General features: G+C 49.8%; 1 protein-coding gene across 2 annotated transcripts in view; it reads left to right on the top strand.

Annotated features, from left to right (window-relative positions):
* The window catches only part of ST3GAL1 (ST3 beta-galactoside alpha-2,3-sialyltransferase 1), a 116102-nt gene that overhangs the window by 59775 nt on the left and 34554 nt on the right, over window positions 1–21773 (top strand). The window contains exons 1-2 of one of the 2 annotated variants that reach the window (XM_058444164.1): window positions 12173–12248; window positions 12420–12474. The gene's annotated coding sequence lies outside the window, so the exon portion shown is untranslated. Of the gene's footprint in view, window positions 1–12172; window positions 12249–12419; window positions 12475–21773 lie in introns of those variants that run through there. The other variant, XM_058444163.1, reaches the window with a different exon arrangement.

The following is a 21773-nucleotide window of genomic DNA, read 5'->3' as shown; positions in this document are numbered from 1 at the left end:
TGACCTAGGTTTGGGTGGCTGACTTTGCTGCCTACTAGCTGTATACCCTGGAACAAGCAACTTCACCTCTTTGTGCTTGTGTAAATATGGGGCGATGATAAGGCACCTAATAATAGATTGTTTGGAAGATTGAATGGCTTAATCCACATCAAGTGTCTGAAACAGTGGCACATCTACGTAGTTGGGAAATGTTAGCTATTGTAGGCCAAGTGCCAGTCACATAGTAGGTGTTCAATAAATACAACAATGCTTCTGTTATTAGATGTGCTGGAACAATTCCATTACACTAACTTTTGCTACTTTTGCAAGAACTGCAGGTTTAATGCCTGTCTACCTCCCCCTAAGCACTGTTAATTAAAGCCCCCAAGCCCAGATAACCTTGCTTTTCTGTCCTTTGCAAGCTTTGGCTTGATAAGAATTTTTAAAATGTGTTTGTTGATCTTTTAAAACCCCTAAGATGAGTACTTACTGCCAAAATGTGCAAGTGTATCGCAAGGATTTAATTCAGGCGCTAGATAATAATGCTGGAGATTTAAAGAAGGAAAATGACAAGGTTTTCATTTCTTTGCCCTCTATCTGCTATGGCTATGAGCACTTCTGTTTATCATTTAAAATCCTATTTGAAAAGGTCACTGGTTTTTTGCGTGAATCACACGGTGTGAGGACTTAGGAAAAAAGAGCCAAAGATTGGCCGCTGCAGTCACCTGCTTCATTCCCTGTCCTTCCCCCGTGATGGAGTTTGCTCCGAGTCTCTGCTGTTGTCAGCTTACGGTGGCCACCACGGGGTACAGGAGGACCACTGGGTCCAGGCAACATGACACTGTCAGTAATGATGAGAAGACCAGACACTACTCAGAGTGCATGGAGTTTGTAAATCCACTTGAAGTTGGGCTGGTGCAACTGAGGAACGGTGCTTTAAATTTTATTCCATTTTAATTATTAGCTAAGTATTTTAATTAGCTAATTTAATTAGTGGCACTAATTAGTTAGTTAATTAATGCAACTGAAAAACTGCATTTTAAACTGAGATTTTCAATCCACTCTCATTTTTACTTGCATTCCCATTTTGCAGAGGAGAAGTCTGAGGGTCCAAATGCTTTAGCACTGGTTTAGAATTGCCCGGCACGTATGTAGTGGACCTGCTGTCTTCAGATAGGTGCAGACTATCTCTGAAAGCTCACTCTGTCTCTGTTCCTCTCCAACGATGTTCAGCAGGTATTCTTTGAGCTTCCGGTAGCCTGTGTTTCACATGATGTGAGGTGAAGGGGCGATGGTATATTTATTGGCCTCGTATCTGATAGTTGCCTGCACATTGTGCCCAGAGAAGCACTTTGGGGAGTGGAGCTGGTGTTCAAAAGGCCACTAATTGGCTTATTCCCAAGGATTCATCTTCAGTTGTTGAACTTTCTTTTTTGAAAGACTTAACCTGGGAAGTCCCCTGAAAACAGGTGTGTGATGCAGTAGGGACAGCGGGAAACCAGGGGAAGTTTCCAGAGAGAAGTGTGAAGAGCCATTCTCCATTGCTATTTTTTTTTTTTTTTGAGACGGAATTTCACTCTTGTTGCCCAGGCTGGAGTGCAATGGTGTGATCTTGGCTCACTGCAACCTCTGCCTTCTGGGTTCAAGCGATTCTCCTGCCTCAGCCACCCGAGTAACTGGGATTACAGGCGTGTGCCACCAAGCCCGGCTAATTTTTTGTATTTTTAGTAGAGATGGGGTTTCCCCATGTTAGCCAGGTTGGTCTCGAACTCCAGACCTCAGTTCATCCACCCACCTTGGCCTCCCAAAGGACTGAGATTACAGGCGTGAGCCACGGCGCCTGGCCCTCCTTCACTAATTTGCTGGGTTACATTCACTGCCCTCCAGAGGGATGTGATCCGCTCTGCTTCCCTCACTGACCTCGTCCTGTAAAATTATCCCTTTTACTCAGCACACCTGTCCCACACCGGCTGACTACCACCAGCTCCCTTCCACCCTGTGATCTCCCACTGGCGTGTCCCTCTGCCTGAGCTCCACTCTCCTCACATGGTGTTTGCAAGCAGCTCACTCAGGAGCTCAGTCTCACGGTCCCCCTGGTGCCTTATGCCCTGTCATTTGCAGTGGTGTCCTGTGATCCTCACAGGAGGCTTATGAAGTCAGTCCTATTCTCATTTTACAGACAAACCTTAGAGAGGCTCCGTAGCTAAGTCAGAGTCTCACGGCAAGTGAAACACAAGGGTGGAACCCACATCTGTCTGGCCCTAGACCCTGTGCCTCAACTGCGCAACCAGTATTCTCCGATAGAACTTTCCCAGTGACGGAAATGTTCAATATCTGTACTGTCCAGTTCGGTAGCCGCTCACTGCATGAGGCTACTGAGCACTTGAAATTTGGCTGGTGACACTGAGGAACTGTGCTTTAAATTTCATTCAATTTTCGTTAATTAGCTAATTATTTTAATTGATTAGCTAATTTAGTTAGGAACACTAATTAATTAATGAGTGCATCTGAGGAACTGCATTTTAAACTTAAAATTTAATTTTAATTGGAAATAGCCACATGAGACTAGTAACTGTAAAGAACTGTGACAAGCCTGAGATGTCTCCCTATTTGCGAGCTGACAGATTAGCCTGCTGACAGATGCTGGCAGAAGACAGGAGCTTCCTGGATCAGAGACAAGGGACTTCATTACTCAAAGCACTGCGGGCAGCCTGCTTGAGTTTCATGCTTGCATCATTTCTGCTTGCCTCCAAGTCTCATGGGGTTTTGTGCAAAAGCATTTATCATTATCTGCACTGTTTTGTATGATGCACAAGCTTTCAGAGAGAGGGACTATATATTTCACTCCTCATTGTATCTCCAGTATCCCAAAGAGAGCCTGGCACATTCTGGGGACCCAACGAGTCTTTACTAAATGAGCGATGGCTCTGGTTCCTCACAAAAGCCAAGAGTCTGGACCCGATGGTTATTGAGGATCCTCCCAGCTCTTGAGGAAGGTCTCTGAATTTGAGCAAGTGCCCTGCTTCTGAGGTTGTCTCTTCCTTACAGTCGCTGCAGAGATCAGCCTCAAACAGGGATCTCAGTTTCCTCCCTGTAGAGCCTGAGTCTGGGACTCCATGCACGTAGATTGCAGAGGAAGTGTTCCAGGGAAAGGGTGGGGGACACAGGGCTACAGAGGGCAGCTGCTGAGCAGGGGTGTGCTCGCAGCTAGAGTCAACCTTCAGCCTGATCCCATGGCCAACCCCAGAGCACAAACTGCACCATGAGGCTGTCCCACAAACCTGAAAGTTTGGCCTGGACCCAGGGACATTTGGCAGCCTCAGAAGGTTAAGGAAAGACAGGAATCCGAGAATTCCACATAAGAAACGTGTTCTGGACTCTGGAGCCCAGGTAGTTTGGTGTTTGACTCAGACTCCAGGTGGCAGTAGGGAAGAGAAGTGAGTGTGCTTCCATGCTGTTGGGGAAAGATGCCTTTTTTTCAACTCTAGTACTTACCATCAGCGGGGGAAACTGAACGAAAAGGCAAAGGAGGCCAACCCTGTGTAACCCCATGTCCCTCCGTCACTGTCTGTGGGCTGCCTAGGGTGTGGGGGGTGAGAGGGTGGGCACCTCCCAGGGGAGGCAGCTCCTCTGTGGCCAGAGGCAGTTCTCTGGATCAAGGGACAGCTGTGAGCTGTCAGCAGCCAATAGTCACAGCAGCTGAGGGGTGGTGGCCCAGCCAGAAGAGGCCCCTGGGCAGAGTGCCAGCAGCATCTACTCTGCAGGGACCCAGCACCTTCCAGGTAGCCTGACCCCAGCTAAGGAAATGAAAACCTGAAACCTGCCTTTCCAGGTGAAATGGCTCCGAGGGTCACCGGGTGTAATTTGCTACCTAAGGAAAGTCCAGCGGTTCTTGATTACCATCCCCTGCCCTCCGTGCCGCTCAGGTTTCCTGCTCGTCCTCTGGGCCGGCCTGGAGAAGAAAGAAACAATATGTCTTCTTTTCTTCATGTCCCTACAATGTGCCAGGAACTCTTCAAGAAACTTGGCCTATATTATCTCATCTAACTTTCCCAGCAACCCTGAGAAATGGGCCTTGTAATGTCCGTGCCTGCAAGGTGGAAGCCGTGTTTGGCAGAGGTGAAATACCTTCCCGGGACCACACAGCTAGGAATGGCAGTGCCAGGACTCGAAGCCAACCCTCCTGGGCCAAAGCCTATGCTCTTCCCTACCATTGCCATGGGCGTGGGTGGGGGAAAAGACGCATCACAAGACTGTGCCTTCCTGTTCTTTCTCTTTCTCCAGGCAGCCCCAGAAAGCAGAACTTCAGGGAGCAAAGAGGGACGTCAAGAACCCTATTCTGTGGTTTCCCCTACTGATGAGTAGTGGAATTGACAATGTCCATCTTTCCCCAACAGCATGGAAGCACACTCATTTTTCTTCCCTACTGCCACCTAGCATCTGATTCAAACACCAAATTACCTGGACTCCAGAGTCTAGAACACGTTTCTTATGTGGAATTTTTGGATTCCTGTCTTTCCTTCCTGCTGCCTATAATCTTCTGAGGCTCCCAAATGTCTCTGGGTCAAGGACTAACTTGTAGGCCTGGGTTTTGAGGTCCCTCTTCGGTTTGCCAAGTTTCCTTATATTTATTTTATTTATTTATTTATTATATACATAAATTTTTTAGTAGAGACAGGGTTTCACCATGTTAGCTAGGATGGTCTCCATCTCCTGACCTTGTGATCCACCCACCTCGGCCTACCAAAGTGTTGGGATTACAGGTGTGAGCCACCGCACCCAGCCCAGCTTTCTTTTTTTTTTTCTTTTTTTTGGGACAAAGTCTCGCTCTTGTCCCCCAAGCTGGAGTGCAATGGCATGATCTTGGCTTTACTGCAACCTCCGCCTCCCAGGTTCAACCAATTCTCCTGCCTCAGCCTCCTGAGTAGCTGGGATTACAGGTGCGTACCACCACGCCCAGCTAATTTTTGTATTTTAAGTAGAGACGGGGTTTCACCATGCTGGCCGGGCTGGTCTCGAACTTCTGATCTCTGGTGATCTGCCCGCCTCAGCCTCCCAAAGTGTTGGGATTACAGGCATGAGCCACTGTGCCCAGCTGCAGTTTGCCAAGTTTCTTTCAATCAGTCCTATCTTTCAAGGTTGCCCATCACCATCTCCCACAGTAATACAAAGGAGATCTGCCATTTATTTGCTTAATACCTAAAAATATTTGCTCTTATTTAGGGAGCCCTTGCCACATGCCCGAGCTGGGCAGATCACTTTGCACGTGTTGTCTTGTGTGAGCCTCACAAGGACCCCATCAGGTCAGTCTTGTTGTTCTCATCTTACAGATGAAAAATTGGAACTCAGTGAGGTACAATAACCTATTCAAAGTCTCAAAGCCAGTGAGGAATAGAACAAGGGTTAATGCAAGTCAGTCTGGCCCAGACCCTGTGCTCTGTACTTCTCAGTCAGCACTCTCCAATAGAACCTTCCCGATGATGGAAATGCTCTATGTCGGTACTGCTCAGGTCAGTAGCTGCTAGCCACATGAGACTGTTAAGCACTTGAAATGTAGCTGGTGCAACTGAGGAACTGTTCTTTAAATTTTATTCAATTTTAATCAGTTAATTTAATTAGTGGCATTAATTAATTAATGAGTGCAACTGAGGACTTGTATTTTAAATTTAAAATATAAGTTTAATTAGAAATAGCGGGTGAGTGCAGTGGCTCACGCCTGTAATTCCAGCACTCTGGTTGGCCGAGGTGGGTGGATTGCGAGGTCAGGACTTCAAGACTAGCCTGGCCAACATAGTGAAATCCTGTCTCCACTAAAAACACAAAAATTAGCCAGGCATGGTGGCGCACACCTGTAATCCCAGCTACTCAGGAGACTAAGGCAGGAGAACTGCTTGAACCCAGGAGGTGGAGATTGCAGTGAGCCAAGATTGCATCACCGCACTCTACCCTGGGCGACAAGAAACTCCATCTCAAAAAAAAAAAAAAAAAAAAAGAAAGAAAGAAAAGAAATAGCCACGTGAGGCTAGTAGATATAAAGAACTGTGACAGACCTGAAATGTCACCCTATTTGCAAGCCAACAAATTAGCTTGCTGGCAGATGCTGACAAAAGATAGCAGCTTCCTGGATCAGAGCCAAAAGACTACTCCAGCACAGCAGGCAACCTAAGTTTCATGTTTGCATAATTTCTACTTGTACCCCAAGTCCCACGGGCTTGCTTCATAGATGAGGAACCACAATCTTTTATTATAATGGACTGCAAGTGAACCTACTCAACTTTTCTCTTGGAGGGAGGCATTATCTTTATGATACTGGAGAGTGAGCACACCTGAGCCCTGCTCTGGAAGGAGACACTATCTCTATGTTCCATGCTCTGTGCCTCCTTAAAAAGGTAGTTCAGAAAAGAAGCCTGTCAGTGCTTCTGCTTGCAAGACACACAGAAGTACAAGAGACCCATGAAGAATTGTCTGTCAACCATGGATGCTGCATTGGATACTGCAACTCCAAATTGTCTGCAGTGCCTGTTCTGGGATGTTTCACATGTATTACATCATTGACCACCCCCAGGTGTCTGCAGAGTTAGCTTGTCTTTTCTGTTTAGCAGATGAAGAAACTGAGGCTTACTCCCACCCAACTTCCTGAACTTCGAGATCATGGATTCTCCTACCCATTACCAACTCTTTCTACTTCCCCCTAGTTCCCCCGAAAAAACAGAAATCTGGAATGTTTGTCCTCCTCACTCCTTTTCAAAACTTTACCCTCCAAGACTGGAATTCCTTTTCTCTTCTGCCTTGTCATCTTCTTCCCATTTTCCAGAAGAGTTGCCAGTCTGACCTCCTCCCCGAAGCCTTCCCTGCCCAGCCCAACCTATGCTGAACTCCCCTGTCTCCTCTCGACCATAGAAGGTCCTATCTCATACTCTTGAGTGACAACTCTTGAGGGCAGAGCCTGTACCTTCCTGTGGCCGCTCTCCCCCAACGTGGCCTATCTGAGGACTTGGGGGAAAAACAAACCAACAAATAAGGACTCAAAAAACTAAACCAGAAACAAGCAGCTATTATTTTATGCCTGGGATTGATTTCCCACTTCACTACCCACTTTCAATTCCAGGTCCCAGGGAGTGGGTGAATGGGCTTGATTCTTTTCCCAGAAAGGGGAGATGTTTTGAAATGACTCAAAGAAAAGCTGATTGGATTGGATTGAGTTTTGGTAAATCCACCCACAAGAGTAGAGAAACTTGACATTTGCCTTCCAAGCCAGCAAAAGGGATGAATCTCATTTCCTTCTAACTGAGCAGGAGGCGATGGATTAATGACTGAGCAGGTCTCAGGAGACTGGGTTCTAGTCCAAGTTCTGAGGCTGGCTGGCTCCATGACCTTGGGGAAGGCACTGCCCTTTTCCAGGCCTTAGTTTCTCATCTATGATGGAGGACTGGAGGAGGGGGAGAGGAGTCAGACTCTCCCGATGCCCTCCCTCCCTACCTTCCATTCTGGGCTTCAGTGATCCTCCAGGCGGGGAAAGCCCAGCCTTCACTTCACAGGAACCCATTGAAGTTCTGCTCCTCCCAGTCTACTTCCTGCCACCTCCCTGAGCAGGACCAGCCTCCCCTCTTCTCCACGTACAGTGTAGACATCCCACACTGCCTGGCTGAGGGAGCACCTACTGTAAGGCTGTGCTGAAAGAGCAGCACTTGATTCTAATCCAGGCTCCTCTGTCTTCAGCCCTAATACATCACCTCGTCGTAAACATAATTCACAGTGCCGCCATCGCTGCCTTTCAAGGTGGGCCGTGCATGTTTTTTTTTTTCTCCACTCTCGTTCAGTTATTTTTAGGAAATGCCATGTAGTTCCATACACTTGACATGTACCTGCTCTCACTACATCTGGAGATATTCAGGAAAGTCCTTGTTAACGATAAGGCCTAGGGTGGAGCTGCGATGTACTTGCCATTTGTAAAACCCAGGCAGAAGAGTCCCTGCGGGTTAAAGACATAGATAAAGAAAAACAATTGATCAAAGAACAGTTGGCCCAGCTAGGGTGGAGTTTCTGGAGGCAACCAGGAAGTGGGGGGCTGGACAGAGGGAGGAAGGAAAGGAAGGAGGGAGGGCCTTCAAGGAGGGGTGGCGGTGATGGGGCGGAGGGGGAGCAGACAGTGGATCCTAATTGTTACGGGCACTGTGCTGAGAACTCTATCACCTCTCACTGAATCCTTGCAGCAGCCCCAGGACGTGGGGCTGCTTATTATCCCTGTTTTGCAGATGAGAAAACTAAAGTTCAGAGATGAAATGGCTTATCCATGGCCACTGAGCTGCAAAATGGCAGAGCCTGAGTGGAAGTCAGATCTCCTGACTATCTACTCAGTTCTTACAAATCAAACGTTTGTTGGGGGGAGATAGAATACTTGCAAAAGGAACTCTGTGTTTGTCAGCTTTGCTGCATAACGAAATCTTCCGAGCTCAGTGACTTGCAACAGATGTTTATTTCTTGTTCATTCCAAGTGAAAATGCTGTGGGTAACCTGCAGGTCAGCTGTGGCTCAGCAATGCTCTGTGAGTTTTCTCAGTTTAAGGTCCAGGGTGAAGGCAGTCGCTAACCAGGACATGCTGTCCTCTAACCAGAACGGAAAGAACTATATAGTCAGATTTCAGCTTTCTGCTCAGAGATGGCACATGTCAGAACCGTGCACACTCTGTCAACCAATGCAAGTGACATGGCCAAGCCCAATGTCAGTGAAGTAGGGAGGTATATTGTCTGTCCTCCCACAGTGAGAGGTGGAGGGTGCTAGAAGGGGAATAAATAGTTGCATAATGCAGTTGGCCACACTGGGCTCTGCAGACAGATGCCTCGGTCTGACTCCTATTTCTGTCACTTAATAGTTGTAGTCATATGGCCGTCAGCAAAGTGCTTGACCACACTGCGCCTCAGCTTCCTCATCTGCAAAATGGGGATGATAATTATAGTCCTGCATTAATTTGCTAGAGCTACCATAACAAAATATCACAAACTCAGTGGCTTAAATGACAGAAATTTATTTTCTCACAGATCCAGAAGCTGGAAGCCCAAGATCAAGGTGTCATCAGGGTTGGTTTCTGATGAGGGCTCTGTTTCTGACTTGCAAATGGCAGCCTTCTAATTTGTCCTCACATGGCTTTCTTATGTGCATATGGTGAGAGTGCTTTCTGGCACCTCTTTTTTTTTTTTTTTTTTTAATAAGGACATCAGTTCTAGCAGATTAGGGCCCCACCATTATGACCTCATTTAACCTTATTACCTTCCCAAAGGCCTTATCTCCAAATCCGTCATCTTGAGGGTTAAGGCATCAACATATGAATTTGGTGGGGGTGTGGGGGACAGTTCAGCCCATACCAAGGGCCAATTCTGCAGGGCTCTTGTGATGCTTTAAATGGGTTAGGACAGTGTCTGGCCTACAGGCAAGCACTGAATAAGAGCTAGGCTGCTGTTAGTGCCCCGGTGGTAGCAGGTCCCACATTATCATGATTGGCCATTCCCTGCACTGATAATGCCTCATTTGCTTTCTTTGTCCTTTGGTGACCTCTCCCAATTCCTGGCATAAATGAGGTGACCAGGAAATGGATGCTTGAGTCCCCTGGTGAATCCTAAGGCAGTTGACAGAAGGCACGCAGGGTTTGAGGTGCCCTGGGCTGCACTCCCTGCTGCGTTGCTGACCTGCTTGGAGACTTTGGCCAAGCCACCGTCTTCTGCCAGCCAGGATGCATCTCATTAAGACAAAGCTTGTTCTGCCCACGAAATCTCAGCAGATTTCATTTCCCTGTGGCCTTTTGTGGCTATTCCTAAGTAATGGGTAGCGCTCTGAGCCAAAGTGCTAGAGATTTTTTTTTGTTTTTGTTTTTGTTTTTGTTTTTTTGAGACGGAGTTTCACTCTTGTCACCCAGGTTGGAGCACAGTGGCGCAATCTCGGCTCACTGCAACCTCCACCTCCCGAGTTCAAGAGATTCTCCTGCCTCAGCCTCCCGAGTAGCTGGGATTACAGACCCCTGCCACCACACCTGGCTTATTTTTGTATTTTTAGTTGAGACAGGGTTTCACCATGTTGGCCAAACTGGTCTTTGAACTCCTGACCTCAAGTGATCCTCCCACCTCTACCTTCTGAAGTGCTGGGATTACAGGCCGAGCCACTGCACCCGGCCAGAGAGATTGTTTCTTTTACATAAATGTTCTTATAGATTCCAAATTGACAGTACTTCTCCAAACCCCCTCCCACAGCTACTGCTCCCCACCTCAAGAAAGCACCTAATGACCCTGCCGGATAGGGCCGGGCTGGACGGGCGTAGGAGAACTTACTCTCGCTGCCTGCGTCTGGGGCAGTTTCTGGGTTATGACTGGGAGCCTGAGTGTTTTCCTGCTCTTGAGTAGCCACCCACAGACACAGAACCACCTAGGCTTGGGGTGAACTCTTGGGATTCCATGGCAACACTGAGAAACCCTGCGCTGATTTTTCTATCCTCGCTCATGTTACCTTTCCCACGTCTGGCCTTGCTTAGAAAGAACGATGTCTGAGGCTGTTTGTTTAGTAGAGAGCTCTGTTAGCTGAGGAGAGACAGATTAAAGGCCGTGGGGACAGCCAAGCCTGTCCAAGTCCCCTTGCCTGGTGTGGCTCAGCCCAGCAGCGTTGGGAAGGAGAGCACCAGGTGAAAGTTATTGGTGTCCTCCCAGCTCACTGCTAATTCATTATTTGTATGATGACTAATTCAGTGCGTTTTTGACCCTCTCAGTCTCAACTTCCTCATCAGGGAAACAGGAACAAAGATACCTTCTGTGAGATGTACAGCATCTGGCCCAGAGTAGAAGGTGATGATGATGACGAAGATGATGATAGCTCAGCCCTCAGGGAGCGTGGCGCACAGGCCAGGCATGCTTTAAGCACTCCATATTCATTGATCCTCTTAATCTTCTTGGCAACCCTAGGAGGCGGAGACTATTATTCTTTTTCTTTACAGATGAGGAAACTGAGGCACAGTGAGGTTAAGTGACTCCTGGCAGTGTGTACAGCCAGTGAATGACAGGGCTGGGAATTGGACCCAGGCTGTCTTGCTCCATAGCCCCCCACCCTCATCACTGCCCTCAGACCCAGGCGACATTAGTTGTGTTAAGCTGTGTCTCCTCCCTACAACCTTCCCTGCAGTGTTGGGGGAAAGGACATAAAGAGCAGGTGTTGCTTGTTCTGAAAAGTACTTACTTTTCACTATACTAAAAATGTCCCTTTCGAGTTGTTTCTCTAGAGAGTCAGAGGCAGGGCAGCCCCACCCTAGGCACCTCCTCCCTCCTTCTGGCCCCCGTGGGCCTCTTGGTGTGATATTAACGTCTGAGGGCCTCTGACTCATCCATTATTGATGGGGCATGGGGAGAGGGTGAGAATGAGGCCCAGGCGGTCTTAACAGCTCAGAAAGTTCTTTTTATCCCTGTCCCTGGTGGAAAAGTGCATTACAGGTGACAGAAGCAAAAGCAGCTGTGACCAAAGCTGCTGCCAGCTGTGGGTAGAGCATGATTATCATTTGTTATTGCCCTGAGCACCCTTTTCTCATTCAAGATTTAGGAAAAACATTACAACAATGACAACACCACTTCTCTGATCTTGAGTCTTAGATTCACGTCTCTCTGTTCCTTCACAAAATACCTAGCTGTCTATTTCCTGCCAGTTAGAAGAATATGCCAGACTCAGAAGTACCTCCCACCCCTGCCCAGTGAGATCTGTGACCTGCCCCCAGCCCTGTTGCGAGTGCACACGCTTCCTTGGGGATGGGGCTGGGTGAGAACAGCCTTTGAGCTGCAGACCTGGGTTCCAGTCCCCTTTCTGCCCTTGCTCGCCTTAGTACGCCGAGCTGCTCGACCTCCGAGCTTCGGTTTCCTTCTGTGTGTGGTGGCGAGGCTGGAGCTACCCCAAGGGACTGTCATGAGGCTAAATAATGTATGTGAAAGGCCTTAACCCAGTGCCAGGAACACAGCAGGTCCCAGAAAAAGGATGTGCCATCCTCTCACTTTCAGTCTACCCCACCCGTCCTCATCCTTCAGGGTTTGAGCAAGAGCCCTTTGTCCTGGCCCTCTTTGACTCATTCTTTCCCCATTTCGGTGTTTTGCACGTTGATTAAAACTCTTTGTGGCAGGCTCTCCAAATTTAGCATTTTTACACAGGAAGTGGTCTTAGAGATCATGCAGTTCAGAGCTTTCTGTTTGCAGTTTGGGACAGGAAGCTTCTGCACGTAGGTCCCCTGGCTCCCATCCAGTGCTCCTTAGGTGACTCTCTTCTCTCCCCACACTGCGTGGCTTGAAAGGGCTCAGAGGCTTTACATGAGCACTTAACATTTACTGTGTATATCTGAGCCAAGTAGGGACAGAAACTGTCTCACCGATCCTCACGCCCTCTCCCCATGCTAAGTCTCCTGAGTATTTTCTTCTGTTTTTCAGATGAAGAAACTGAGGTTCAGAGAGGTTAAGAGACTCCACTGAGGTCACACAGCCGGTAAGTGGCAGAGCTGGGATTCGAACCCAGTTCTCTTTCACTCCAGAACCTGTGCTCTAAATTGCCTTGCTTTCTTTGCCTAAAAAGGGGAGACCTGCGACTTTGTTTTCTGTTTTGATGGTGCTCACACAGATTCCTGGGTTGAAAGGAGAGGGCCCCTGGGTCCAAGAATTCAGAAGGGTGGTGGCATTTGAGAAAAACATCCCCATTCCCAGTGGGTGCCGTGGCCGGGACAAACCCGGAGCTTCAGCACACCTGGGTTCAGGATCGAGCCCACTGTGGCCAGCAGGGGCCTGGGTCCATTCTCCCAGGAGGGTTGCTCTGAGGCCCCAGGATCTCTAGGAACCAGACCCCTGGGACCCCACAGCAGGGCCCAGGTGCCTCTTCGTGTGCTGTGTGCCTCACATTCTGCCTCAGCCACAGAGGAGCCTGGCAGGCAGGACTCAATCTCACTCAGCACCACTCTAGATGGTTGCATAGTTACACGGTGTGGTTTGTAGTATTTTTGGTTTTGTTGTTTTTGCAAAAGCCAAAGGAAGTCTGTGGGCTGAGTTCTACCTTCCCTTCTTTGAGGATAGTTGGTCTGCTCAGTCAGGGGCAAGCAGAGCTCAGCTAGAGAAAAAAAAAAAAAAAAAAAACCCTCCAAACACGAGGTTCACAGATCAGAGGGCACCTGCCCTAGCTGGACACCAGCCCTGGCTGTTCATGGGCAGAGCTCATTGGAAGTTTCGTTACAATCATCCCATTTTCCAGATGAGGACACTGAGGCCCAGAAACGACCACACCCTCACCTCTTGGGAGGCACAAATCAGAATGAATCTTTGCTCCCTGAGTGCTGAGCGCTTTGCTGTTTCACAGCTCGCTGTCCCTGCAGTCCACACATACTCACTGAGGGCCTACCACTGCTCCCAGCAGGCACACAGCAGTCAGGGAGTCAGATGAACTGCCTGCCTTCTGGCGGGGGAAGACAGAGAGACAGACATTCAGTCCGCTGTCGAGCGCTAGTTCCTGATGAAGGCTGTGAAGAGGAATGCCACAGAACAAGTGGCAGAGACAGCAGTGCTGTTTTAGGGTGACCAGGGAAGGCTTCTCCAAGGAGGGCATTTGGACAGAAACGTGAATGTAGTGAGTGAGCAAGCCATATGGATTCTGGGGTAGGAACAGTTTTGGTAGAGGGAACAGCAGGTGCAAAGGCCCTGGGGCAGGGAGCGTGCTTGGTGTAACATCACGCTCTTTGAGTTTGATTCTCTGGGTGTTTGCTACCACACCCCCCTACCATCACAGTGGCTGCTCACCTCTACTATCCCTTCCTTAGTCACCTCCAAGTGTCTGCAGGAGTGTGGCAGTGGGGTGGGGGTTGTGTAGCAAGAAAAATCCAACAAAATTGCATGGGAGAGAAGAAAGGTGTATCTCTAATAGGAAACTACTTGTCTTAGTCCTTAATCCTCTTTGCACAATTTCTGTCTTTGGTGAAGTTTGCAATGGTTTTGTCTTCTTGCTTTGCATGTGTTCTCAAAATGCCTTCTTTAACTAGGGCTGTGAGTTCTCAGCACACTGCAGTCCACTATGTCAGGCCCGTCTTTCCAGGCAGGGCAGGAATCTGGATTCAAAAACCACAGAAATAAGAGAAGAAATAGTTTTGGAAACTATACTGCTGACCTTCTGCTGAGCTCAGGGAGGGAGGTGCAGCAGGCAGACAGGGCCCGGGTGGGGGTGCAGTGGCTGACAGACCTCTGTCTTGGCACAGCCATTAGGCTCAGGCCCCTGTGTGCGGGCTCATCACAGGGTGGCATTGGCACCAGCCTGGGGGAGCAGTTCATGGGGCTGGATGTGCTGGAAGAGACATGCTGAGAAGTTAGGGACCCCAGGTTCTCTCTGACTTTGTTTTCTGTTTTTATTTTGCTCACATAGATTTGTGAGTTGATAAAAAAAGAAGGGCTCCTGGGGCCAAGAACTCGGAAGAGGGGTGGTATTTGGGAAAAACAGCCCCATCCCCCTTGGGTGCCGTGGCCTGGACAATCCCAGAGCTTCAGCACACCTGCGTTCAGGATTGAGCCCATTATGGCCAAGAGAGGCCTCAGTCCCCGTCCCAGGAAAGTTGCTTCGAGGCTCCAGGCGCTCTAGGAACCAGAACCCTGGGCCCCACAGCAGGGCCAGGTGCCTCCTCATGTGCTGTGGTCTCATCTTAGTGCCGCCTCGGCCAGTGTACAACCTTGGGCTAGTCACGCCCCCTCCTGGAGACTCTGAAAATGGAACAGAAAGGTGTGGTCATCTGTGTGTTCCTCTGTGATCTGGAAATGCTACAACCTTTGCCTCTAAGGCAGGTAGTAGCCAGGCATGGGGACGGCGCTTCTGTCGGCTCCCCTTTGATTTTGTAGACCTCTGGCTCCTAGCAAAGAGATGTCCTAGGAAGCAGGGGCAGTACCTTGGTGATCCTGTCTTGCACATTTAGACCGGAGCTTCAGCCCATTCTCACCTCTCCTTGACCTGAGACCTGTGGCTGCAGAACCAGAAACTCATTTCCAGAAGCAGCAGAATGTCTCTCTTTCCACAGGGCTCAGAAGTATTTATTAAGCCTTCCATTAACTGCATCTTACTCAGCTGGAAAAATGATACTGAGAAAGCAATTCTGTCTGGTTTCTGGCCTGTAAGCTCCTGAAGGGTTCTCATAAGAAAGCCTCAAAAAACTCCTGCCCTGTGTGACTCGGAGCCCAGCCCTGTAGCCTCCCTCCAAGGAGCAGGCAGCTCACTGGTTGACCAGCAAGCTCATCATCATTCAGCACCACTGGGTTATCCATCTGTTCGTCTGTCAATTAAACAAGTGCTTATGAGGGCCTGGGGCCAGGGGCACATACCGAGAGTACTAAGACTAAATGAGACACAGTGTGTGCCCTCCACAGCAGTTCAGGCGCAACCTGACCACTTTCTCTATTTGATAAAACTCCAGAGAGTTCTTGACTTTATTATTTGCAGTTCAAAAGCAGCATGAGCTTTTGTGTCTGCTCCCCTTCACCTGCTAAGTGCCATGGCGGGCAGGCAGAGGGCCCATATAGATGCCGCATATGCTATAGGTTACAATGTAGGACAGGAACACCAAGCTTGGGGGATCCACCATCTTGTGACAGACAGCAAGCAAGCCAGCTTTTTGTCCCAGAGGGAAACATTACCTCATGTCTCAGGATTGGTTGCTGCAAACCCAACCCAGGTACAGAGCAGTCAGAGCCTTGCATTCTTTGTCTACCCAGCAAGATGTGTAGGAACGCAAGAAACTCATGGAGAAGTGTTAGCATTGCACATGTCTGGCTTTGAATCCTACGTCTAACAATTTAAGTGCGAAATTAAGTGCAAAATTGGGTAAATTGCAATTGCTGAACTTCTCAGCCTCAGTTTCCTCTTCTATAAGATGGGGATAATGCCTACTTTCCAGGTGACTGTGAAAGACAGTGTAGGGTCACTCCTCTGGGAACACAGTAGGGAACTAAGAAAGCCCTTGAGTTCAAGAAACTTAGTTGCATGGGGAATCATTTCAGCTATATATTAAGTATGCAATGCCAGTTAGTCATGTGTGTGGAAAAGAATAGAGGAGGCTGGGCACGGTGGCTCATGCCTGTAATCCCAGCACTTTGGGAGGCTGAGGCAGGCGGATCACCAGGTCAGGAGATGGAGACCATCCTGGCTAATATGGTGAAACCCCGTCTCTACTAAAAATACAAAAAATTAGCTGGGCGTGGTGGCACACACCTGTAGTCCCAGCTACTTGGGAGGCTGAAGCAGGAAAATTGCTTGAACCCAGGAGGTGAAGGTTGCAGTGAGCCAAGATCGCACCACTGCACTCCAGCCTGGGCGACAGAGTGAGACTCCGTCTCAAAAAAAAAGAATAGAGGAAAAATGCAGAGGCTGATACATATCATGGTTCAGGGAGAGTTTCTGCAAGGATTTGCCATTTGACCCAGCACGCTGAATTGAGTAAAGGAACGACCTTACTACTACCTGTGGGAAGAGCATTCTGGGCAGAGCAGATAGCCTGTGCATAGGTCCTGTGCGTGGCCTGCTTGAGGGACAGCGTGGAGGCTGAGCTGGAGTGAGCAAGGAAAAGGTGTGGAAAATGGAATCAGAGAGTAGGCAGGGGCCAGTTCATGTAGGATCTTGCAGGCCTGGAGGAGAGCCTTGGATTGCATTGTGGGTGTGGAGAGAACCCACTGGAGGCATCAGGTAGGCAGGGCCATGAACAGAAAATAGCATGGAGGAGGCCGGGAGAGGGTGCAAGGTCTGGGATTTGCTTTTATCCTGCTGCTACTAACAAGTTAGCCTGTTAGTGTTTCATGGATCCTGGCAGAAGACATGAGATTCCTGGGTCAGGAGTGTTGTAAAGTGGGAAAGATGTCACTGCTTTTTGTGCACAAAGCCTGAGCTCAGAGGGAACTCTTCTGAGTTTGAAGGGGAATGATAACTCAGTCAATACTTTCAGAAGCTGAGCCTCGGTCAACAAACAGGAATGAGATTCTTGGAACAGATTCCAGGGCACAGTGTATCAGAAGGCTCTTATTCTCTCAGCCTGCATGTCTTACCTGTAAAATAGGGAGAACGTTGCTTCCCAGGCATATTGTGGGGCCTTATAAACAGAAATTGAATCTGAAGACCCTGTGCTTATTCTCTGCGTTAATAAGAAACAGCAAATTCTTCCTAATAATTTATCCTTCTAGGTTTTTGATTATCCCTTTTCTTCGCTGAGAAGCTATTAATGTTTGCTTTGTAGCTCTAGTGTACAACACACACACACTCAGACATGCTTGCAAAATTTGCCTGCCAGTGTCTTCCTGGATAAAGGGTGGTGTTGGTCATTTAGGGGAGAAGGAGAGAGAAGAAGGTGAAAAGAGTCAGAACCCCAGAGGGGCAAGAGAAAATAGCTAGGGTGGCCTCTCTCTCTCTTTTTTTTTTTTTTTTTTTTCCTGATACAGAGTCTTGCTCTGTTGCCCAGGCTGGAGTGCAGTGGCGTGATCTCAGCTCACTGCAACCTCCACCTCCCAGGTTCAAGTGATTCTCCTGCCTTAGCCTCCCGAATAGCTGGGACTACAGGCACTTGCCACCATGCCTGGCTAATTTTTTATATTTCTGGTAGAGACAGGATTTCACCATATTGGCCAGGCTGGTCTCAAACTCCTGACCTCGTGGTCCACCTGCCTGGGCCTCCCAAAATGTTGGGATTACAGGCCTGAGCCACCGCGCCCAGCCAGGGTGGTTTTTCTGTAGATCACGTTTCTTCCTCCCGCCCCATGCTGTACATCTGAAGGGAGCTGAGGCTTATACACAGTATCCCCCACATGCAAACTCATGTGCACCCTCCACGCCCCCCAGGATGCTCAGCCAGCTGGCCAAGCATTAGAGCTGGAATTCAGATGGCGGTCTCTAGCCAGTGCTGGGCACATTCTGCCATCGCCATCCCTAGACCTCCTGCCCTTCCAGTCTTCGTTTCTCTCCAAGACCCAAGCAGTGCAGCCAGCCTTGGCAAGGCCCGCCTCTTATCACTGCATTGTGGGAGGAGATAAAATGACACTTGTGTGTTTTAATGTTGAGCAGAACAAGATGTTTTTAAAATGCTGTGTTCCCTATGTGGGAGGCCTTCTAATGGGCAGCTGGGGACAAGGCGTCCAGTCCTCCCACCCCCGGGAGGTCCCGGAAAGGACTGCAGCGTGGGATGGGAGGCACACTCCCAGTGTTGGATGCCTACCTGGTGGCCAGCTCAGACAGAGCTGGGACAGAGCTGTCTCTAGCACCTCTGGCCATGAGAGTGTTTGGACATTCCCAGCAGTCATTCGGCGTAGCTCAGTTTACCTCTCCTGCCAGAGTCGCCTCCTCATTGGACGGAGGGTGAGGAGCACTTGTGATCACTTTGTAGGGAGGGTGGGTGGAGTAGGGCTGAGTGGAGGTGAACTCCCCCTGAGACGCTCCCCCAGGTCGGGCATGGGCACCATCCAGAGAGACCAGCTGAGGCCGAAAGGTAGATTCTTAGCATGAAGAGCTGGGCCTCTGGAGCCGGGCTGCTTGGATCACCTTTTATCTTATTTTATTTTTTTGAGACAGAGCTTTGCTCTGTCACCCAGGCTGGATTGCAGTGGTGTGATCTTGGCTCACTACAACCTCCATCTCCCGGGTTCAAGCAATTCTCATGCCTCAGTCTCCTCAGTATCTGGGATTACAGGCACATGCCACTATGCCCAGATAATTTTTGTATTTTTAGTAGAGACAGGGTTTCACCATGTTGGCCAGGCTGGTCTCGAACTCCTGACCTCAAGTGATCCACCTGCTGCAGCCTCCCAAAATGCTGGTATTACAGGCGTGAGCCAGCACGACTGGCCCCATTTCTTCACTTTGAAAGAGAACATATCACCCTTTGGTAAAGCTGTTGAGGTCAAACAAGCAACCTAAGAGAAGTGCTGACTCGGAGCCTGGCGCAGAGTTAGTACACTTTAGGGACAGGACCCAGTGCTTTCTTCCCCAGCCATCTCCAGGACTCATGAGCTGGGGGTGCACTTGAGGAGACATCAATACTAGTATCTTGCTCTCTCCATGGTCCATGTCTCCTGCCCCCCAGGGACAGGCTCTGGGAATGCCTCTTGGTCAGAACTGGCCTCTGCTCTCCCACCTGCTTGCTGGGCCTCTGCTGGCCCAAGCTGCCCATTGTCCCCTCGTATCTTCTATCCCGAGCCTCACCAGGGCTGCCAGGCCTCAGCTGCTCTGAACGTGCCCTGGCCCCGTGGTGCCGATCCTTGCCCATCTGCTCCGGCCACCCATGCTCTCGCTCCTCCCAGTGGACAGCTTGGCAGTCCCTTGTCAAGAGGGCAAGGTCTCCCTCCTTTCCTGACTGCTGGGCCCTTTCTGATGAGAGCTACCCTTCCTCTCCTCTGGGACCCAGGGATAGGGGTGGGGCTGAGCCTGGGCCAGGGCAGTTTAATCCTGTGATCCAACTGAACACCATGACACCCCTCCAACCTTCAGTGTCTAGGGATGGGATGGTTCATCCAAATGCCTGCTGTCGCCTGATGCTCCCACCCATCCCAGAACCCTGGAGGGTGCTGCACGCCTCACCATTGTAGCAGCTGGGTTTATAATGTCATCTTAATCCCCATCGTGGACACCACTAGAGGTTGCCCCTCAGCTCCTTCAGGCACCTCCTGGATGCCCCCGAAAATCAGTAGCGTTAAAATATTTCCATGAAGTCAGGGGCTAGGGAGAAACGGGCCTCTTTAAGCCACATGTCAGACTGTGAATCTCGGCTCCAGAGTGGCCACACCTCCAGCCCTTCCTTTATGCTGAGGGTTTTAGAACCAGTGACAGATGCCTGAGGGCAGGTGCAAGGGGCATTAGAAGCTCTGAACTGTCTCTTCTTTATCAGCCTCCTGCACCACCCAAATGGGGGGAAATCCTTTCTTCTGGGACAGGTGTGAGCCTGGGTGCGCATATAGTGCAACCCCTTGAATTCCCACCCACATTACACGCTTCTAATGTCATTTGGATATCTTAGGACTCCAAATTTAGCGCTCCTCAATCCACACACATAAGAAGATTTATGGATTTAAATTCTTTTTGTGAGGCTGTGAATATGAAAACATATTCGCCTCCTTCTCATGTGACCCTAATCCTGGTTAATCGTGTTTCTCTGGGGCACTTCTCCACACTGCCTACTCTGAGCCACTATTTGTGCTTCAGCGGAATCTTTATTTTCCCCAACTTCCCCAGCAACGGAACAAGCAGGAGGAACTAAGGTGCAAAGAGGAAGATTTGCAAGCACAGGGTGTCCTATGCACCCGTCTCCAGTCCAGCCACGATGTGCCAGGTGCAATCACTGCTGTCTGCTGCTCAGAAGCCAGCCAGGCTCCCCTTTGCCTTCAGTCCCCAAGTCTACATTCCTCAGGACTTCCACAATCCAGCTCCACCCACAGCAGCCTCTCTGAAGGGCGCCCTGTTTTCTGTAACATACCAGCGTCTCCATCATCACCACCATGTGCTTTTTTGGGCACAGGCCTGATTTACCCTCCCCCTCTGCCCTCCTCCATCAGTGCTATGCCCCCTGTCTCCATGGCCACCCGCCTTACACAGCCTTCCCTCTCCCTTTGGTTGTCATTCACCTGCCACTTGTGGATCACTAAGGCCCTTGGCGTCATGTCCTGGGAGGCACTGGTTCCTCATGAGCAGGTTTATACGTGTGAACTGCCCTGGGCTGGATCCTGGAGCTGGCCTAGTCTGTGGCTTCGCTATCTAGCAGTGAAGATACACATGCCGCCAGCTGTGTTCTTGAAGCATCGCAGGCATGCTTGGGTACCTGGGTGAGAGGTACGGCAGTGGAGCATGGAAGAGCAGGCTCAGGAATCAGCCCTCGCCCCTTCCTAGCCACGTGACCTGGAGTAACCTACTGAGCCCAAGGGCCTCAGCATCCCCTTCTGTAAAATGGGATTATGATGTCACCTCCCTCATTGGACCTGGAACTGCACTTTAGCTAGTCCCTAAAATACTGCATAGTCTCTCAAAGCCGAACTTCCTTCTCTGCCCAAAGAGCAAATGCCTGCCTGAAGAGCCCCTGGGGACTTCAGCCAGGCATCCACACAAAAGAAATGTGTTAGCTATGGATGGGTCAGGCATGCACAGATAAGTTGGGGAGGCAGTGAGATGGGGAGAAGGAGGGGTGGACCAGAGGCCACTAGATCTAGTTAGAGATATTCCATGGCCTTTTGTCTGCAGGCTTATCAAACAATGAGGATTCTTTGATATTTAAGCCTGGCAGGAGTCAGAGAACAACAGGAGAGGACCCAGCAGATCAAACTCCAAGAGGTGCCCAGGAGTGGGTGGTGGTCAAGCCACAGGCACTGATTGGAGCAGCCATGGGCTGGCTAAGGGGACCTTGCCCTCTGGCTCTACTGGTGTTGACTACATTTCTATGGGAGGGACCGATGCTGTCATCAGGGAGCTTGGGGGACAGGCTCCTTGGAGTGTCCCCCTGGTGGGACCTGGAATGTGTTGAACTTGGCTGAGTGGTGCAAGGGATCCCCTGGTGCCATCCCTGCCAAAGACCCTATCAGTGTCATGAGCCTGATGATGAAATCTCCCGATGGGTGAGTGCCCCAGCAGCAGCTGGAGCAGAGTTTGGGCAGATTCTAGCGAGAGCAGCTACCCAAGGTGGAGGGGAGGCCTGGGCTCAGGGCATCCAGCTCACCCACGCGCTTCTTGCAAATCCTCTGAGGTGGCCAGTGCCTCAGAGGGGTCTCCGGGGTGGGGCAGGAGGCATGGCTTTCTGTGGGGCACAG

The sequence above is a fragment of the Hylobates moloch genome, unplaced genomic scaffold, assembly GCF_009828535.3.
Source record: "Hylobates moloch isolate HMO894 unplaced genomic scaffold, HMol_V3 SCAFFOLD_9, whole genome shotgun sequence".
Classification (NCBI taxonomy): Eukaryota; Metazoa; Chordata; class Mammalia; order Primates; family Hylobatidae; genus Hylobates; species Hylobates moloch.
Note: the sequence above shows the minus strand (reverse complement) of the source record. Positions and strands in the feature narration are given on the sequence as shown.